Below are 6,020 nucleotides of genomic sequence, written 5' to 3'. Positions count from 1 at the left end.
ACACGTAACGTTGTAGCCTGTTTAGAGAGCAAAGCCGTCAAGACATTCTCCCAGTTTGAACATTTTGAAAAACCCATACACTTTGCATTCATCCAGATGCACAAAATTCATATCTAAGTGCGTGGCACTCTAGGGGCCCGACTTGTCATCCGTTCGTAGATCTCGTGTGACATGATCACATCAAATCAAGTGGTCAAGACAGGCCTAAGACTAGCAATGTTCAAAACCGAGTCAAAATAAACGAACACGGTCTAAAATATTAACAGAAACAACCAAGAAGTAATCGCAATAATTAACTTAAATATCGCTGAAAATGCTTAAGAAACACGCGGCTGACACCTGCGCCGCACAAGAGAGGGCGCCACCGCCTCGCAAAGCGCTCTATTGCTCCTCCCACCGGCGGTACTCCGGCGCCTTCGTCGTTAAATCTGAAGGGGGAAACAACCTGACAACTCGCTGTCGACGACGCGTATCCGAACTGCCGTGACAAGCAGGGAGCCGATAAAGCACGTCAAAAATAGCGCGCATGTCGCACACCGAGTTTGCGAATCTCTCTAACAATATTCTACTCGTGCCGGGGAAGCCCTACATGCTTACCTCAAGCATCGGCGTCATCGACGGATTGGTAAACGGAGCAGTGGGGACTCTACGAACGGGAATCGCTGGGTGCCCTCAGGTTTCACAGTAGTGGAGCTGCATTTAGCGCAGGATCTAGAATTACACCAATCGCTACAAATTTTTTTTAGCGAAGCTGTTGTAGCTTACCGTAATTTGTGCGGCCTACCAGAAAACTATCAGCATCATGAACGGGTATGTGCCACAGATATTGGGCAAATCGCTCTACTCACCACTGGTTCACTAAGAAAGAAAAATAGAGGTAAATAATGGGAATAAAGGCATAAAAAGATAGAAAGCCAGAGAAAGATATAGAGAGCGAAATAGAAAGAAAGCAACACAAAAAGAGATAGACAAAAAGAGAGAAAGGTCGAGGGAGAAATAAAGAAAAAAGCAGAGAGAAAGGAAGGAAAGAGAAATAAGGATGAAGAGAGCGAGAAAGGAATAGATATAAAATAGAGATAGAAGAAGCAACGAGAAAGAAAGAATAATGAGAAACAAAGAAGGCCATCGAGCTGCGTTCTTCCTTCAGGCTCGGCACGACTAGTGCCAAGCTGCCATACCAGTGAACGGGAAAGGCAACGGCGGCTGCGAGAAGAACACGAAGCGATGGAAGCCCTACGCCAACGACAACGTGCCCGTAGATCTATGAGAGGTGCAAACGCTCGGCTCTGGAGTTTGGACATCTGTGCCGTGACTAACCTGGCTAAAGCCTAGCAGCAACCTAGAAGCAGCTAGCAGATTAGACTTCAGAATCGTCCAGTTTCGCTGTTTCAATGATCATTTGCGCGACTCAGTGCATTGAGCTTCGCCATTTTTTTTTTCTTTTCCGTTCTTACTGTATTATGTGCCATAAGGTGAGGGGATGTGCCTTAAAAGCCGGAACGGGTATCGCGAAAGGAGGCAAGGGACAGTGATTGGATAAATTGCACTTCTTGCTGATTGAGAAAGCTAATCATATGAAGTATTTCACGTGCATGCCTGGTTAGCTTGGAGCAAGACGTTCTCGTAAATGACAGGGGCGTAGCCAAGGGTGGGGTTGGGGGGGTTCAAACCCCCCCCCCCCCCCCCGAAATTTTTTCAGTTTTGCTTGCGTATATAGGCACGCACACATACAAACGCACGCACGAACATACAAAAAGTATGGTTGAACCCCCCCCGAAAAAAATTTCTGGCTACGCCCCTGTAAATGATTGTACAAAAGCATGTATGTGAAGTGCTACTTTCGCCAGAAATTTGAAATGAGTGGCAGGGCAACCTATTGTACAAAGGGGATATTCAAACGTGCATATTCTGGCAACATTGGGCGCATCCGCCATCTTGACTGGTGCAGCCATGCAACATGTTTGATGTAGAGCGTTCGTTAGAAGAGGTCAAGCCGGTTTTCGCAGAATATGAAATGCAGGCAGTTGCGTTCGACGTCTAGCAGATTCTACAGTGTTGCCGCAAATTGACATTAATGGGGAAATTTACATTAGCTCAGTAAAGATCCATCCGAATGCCAGTGGCAAAAAAAAAAGCATTGCTTCTTAGCTGAAACATCTGTTAAAGTGTTAAAGTAAAGAAAACGATTTCCATTGCCAAGCACACTACTAAGTTTGCATTGCAATACAACTCACAAATGATCAATTTTTGGGTTGTTTCTAAAATCACGTCCACTTGTTTCCTGCTGTAATTTTGAAAAGTGTTCTTGGAAACACTGGCTACATGTGCACCACGTAATTGGATCTAAAATTTGCCTCGTGTATTCTTTTTTCTACTGCAGATTACGACGCATTCACTGCACAGTAGGAACCGCACATCTGAAGCTGCTTGCCACAGTACGAAATCGTGTCAGTGTTTCTGCGACTGTACGTGTACTGGTCACTGTGCATAGTTTGCTTGTTATGCGAGGGAAAAACGTTGTACTGCATGGAAGCAGAAAAGTGCGAGTGAAGTTAAGGTCACGTGACATACAACTTGAGGCTGCGATATATGCATACTTTATACAGGCTTTAGTGTACTTTTCTTATACCTGTTTCTTTTCCTAATCTATCCTTTCACTCAAAGCTGAGCAGCAGGCTAGATAATAATTACCGCACAGGCTGATTTTCTAAATGGTAAATTAATCAACGAGCTCATCCTTCCTTCTTCCTCCTTTTAATTTGTGCAGCTATGTTGCTGCATAATGGTTACCGTATATTCGCGTGTATAACCCGCCCCTGGATATAGCGCCCGCACACCCGTTCTAGAAATCGCGGAAAAACAAGAATGAAAAAAAAGAAAGAAAATTCCCGCGCGTTGCCGTGATGCCGCCTTCCTGGTATTACGGTGAAGCACTGCCGTGAAGGCAACTTGCGCGCCGAAAATCCGCATATTATCCGCCCCTGACATTAGCTCCGAATTTCCTGTATATCTTGTGCAGGTTACACGCGAGAAAGTACGGTATTACCAAGCGGCAACAAGATACCATGCCATGGCGGTGAAGCGATCAGGATAAGTGATAATCCTACACTAGCAGAACTTAGCTGTGCCTGTAAATATAAACAGTTTTGTTTTTGCGTATTTTACGCAATAAAGGCGTCGCGGCGAAATGCGTGAAGAACAACTGGTAGCGCGCTGCTTGTGTAGCTTCAGCATTGTTGCCTGCGAATAACCTAGGCTGTTGCTTCAAGGCGGGAAATGAATTGGCCCGGAGTTAAACGACATGCAGAAATTTGTGGTAATTCGGGGATATCAGCCAATTGTCGGAATTCCACTAACAAGGGTTGCGCGTGGAGGTAGCGGGTGTCTACTAAGATGATGTGGCAGTATGGAAAGTCAAAAAAAAAAAAGAAACAGTCGGGTTGCATTGAAACATTGTTCGAATGCGCGCTGTATCTGCAGAAATGTTTAGTTCAAATGGCCAACCAAATCGGGGAAGACGCAAGTACAAATGAGCAGTGCTTTTGCGAGGACCTTCGAGAAAGCACATTTTACTATAGGGCAGAGTAAACGCGAGTGTATGAGGAAGCGTTTCGCGCTAATATTATGCAGACGCTTTGCGGACGTTGCGGTGAAAGTGCAGTCATATTTGATCATGTGTCAGCGCCACCACATATGACCTGGAATTTGCTCTGGAAAGACCACTCGCAAAGCGGTGTGCAGCAACGTCGCACTGACCATAGGCACGCGCACAGGGGGGGGGTGCCCCCCTAATCACCTAAGAGGGGGGGGGGCGCAAGATCTGCCCTGTACACTGACCCTTCTAGTCACGTAAGAGAGGGGGGGGGGGCGAACATATGCATACATTGACTTAGTAGGGTGGGGTGGGGGCGCTGCGATGAACCTTTGCCTTCTACCTTTGCCCCGCCCTGATGGGGATCCCTGCGCACGCCTATGGCACTGACGTACGTCCGTGTAAGTAGCAACGTGGGCTAGTTATATCATTCCACTGTAAATACAACGTAAAAACGGAGACGCACACAAGAAAAGTAAGGACGCGAACACGCGCTTGTCTTTGTCCTTACCGTTTCTGTGTCCATTTTTGCGCTGTATTTACAATGGATCCATGGAAGGTCATCAATGGATTCATTGATGTTTCGCGGATCTGCAAGGGCCACGGAAAGTCCAGTGCCTCACTTGCAATGGATGTCCTGACATCACGCGGACGTGCGCAGGACATAAAAAGAGAAGTCACGAAATTTGCATATGTCCGCACATGTCCGAACATCCGGTTTTAAGGTTCGGGATCAGGGAAGGTTGTGCAATTGTCTGCGCTTCAAACGTCGCGCGGAATTTTTCCGTACGTCCCCAGGATGCATGGACGTAATGTTCAGCAGGATGGTTTGAATGATGTCCAAAGGTTGTTGTTCATTCCCAGCGTGAAAATTTGCAACTGGGAATGCAACTGGTCCCAACTGGCTCCCAGTTCTAAATGGTTTTTGGAACACAATTCCCAGTGGGGACCCAGTTGGGTCCCCACTGCAAATGGTCCCAGTGATCCCAGTTGGTGTCCCCACTGCAACTGGTTCCCAGTTGCTTCCACACCTGCAGCTGGTCCCAGTTGTTTCCCCACTGCAGCTGGTCCCAGTTGTTTTCCCTACTGCAGCTGGTCCCAGCTTGTCACTTGTTTTTTGCCACGCTTGTCCTATTGTCCTTTTTTGCCCTATTAGAATTAGCCTTGAGTAAGTATTTCATGGGTGTCCCGTCGTCATGCAGAAGGCCTGCAATATAGCAGCGCCATGCAATGATAATCGACAATGGATGAATGAGGCATACGTTCAAAATATTTTCATAATCAAAACTACAAATGCTTATGCTGGCCCTTCATGATGTCAGCGACTATTTTGCCAAGGCAACTATGTCTTGTGTCACTTTCTTCTGGGCAGCCGCAGCGGCACTCGAGGAAATGCCTCCAAAATTCTGAAAAATAAACAGAGCCATGAAATCAGAAAAACTGTAACACTTCTTTATTGAACTTTAACTTTGATAGCAATGTGTACAAAGTTGGGGGTACAGTGAAAAATTATCTAGACCTGTTATTCACCGCACATGTTCACAACGTTGTGGAAGGCTGAGTGAAATATTACACACCCAACTGTGGCTTATTGCGTAAAAGAACACAGCATATCTGCAAAATTTTGCGGCAATCGAGGAAGGAAATTAGAAGAGAGGGCAAAGAAAAAAATGAGTGGTGCCTTATCCTGTTTACATGCTTGCGTCCTGTGTTCTTTGAGATTCACCCAAGCATGAACTGCAAACTCGCCCAAGCTTATACATTGTGTGGTTAACACTGAATTACTGCAAACTATTTCAATAATCACTTACAATCTGTATGGTTATCTTTTTCGGGATGGTGGTGACTATTACGCATAGAGCATGCCACTAAATGTCAACTTAAAGATGGCATGAAGTAATTAAATTAAGCTATGGTAGATTCACGATGAGGCGCAGTCAGAAAGATATAACAGACTGTAGTCAAGGCAGCCTAGATTCCATATCGTTGCAAGCCCAACACAGCAGTCAGGCTGCAATGAGTTGGCTAAAACACGTGCTGCACGTTACATGCTTATGCAATTAAGCCAACAGCATTAATAAACCGCACCAATGAACATATGTTACGCACATTTTGTAACGAATTATATCGTTCTTGTGATGTTATGTTCGAACAAGTTTGATAAGCCGATTGGTGCGCACGCCAACGCACACACCGCATCGACTAGAGCGTTTATTAAGAGGCGATAAACACGTGTTTGGCTCAACACACACGCTGAGCATAAAGTACACAAAGGGTTTGCGAGACTTCAACTACACTGACGAGCAGGGCACCGGTCCTTCAGCCGGATCTACGCTTATGTTTCTTGTGCATAGAGACAAACACAACAACAAACTGCAACAATATATGTGCGCAATAATTCAACCTCCATTAAAGCGTCTGAACTGAA

This window comes from Rhipicephalus sanguineus, chromosome 9, assembly GCF_013339695.2.
Source record: "Rhipicephalus sanguineus isolate Rsan-2018 chromosome 9, BIME_Rsan_1.4, whole genome shotgun sequence".
Lineage (NCBI taxonomy): Eukaryota > Metazoa > Arthropoda > Arachnida > Ixodida > Ixodidae > Rhipicephalus > Rhipicephalus sanguineus.
The sequence above is the reverse complement of the archived record's forward strand: the minus strand, read 5'-3'. Positions refer to the sequence as shown.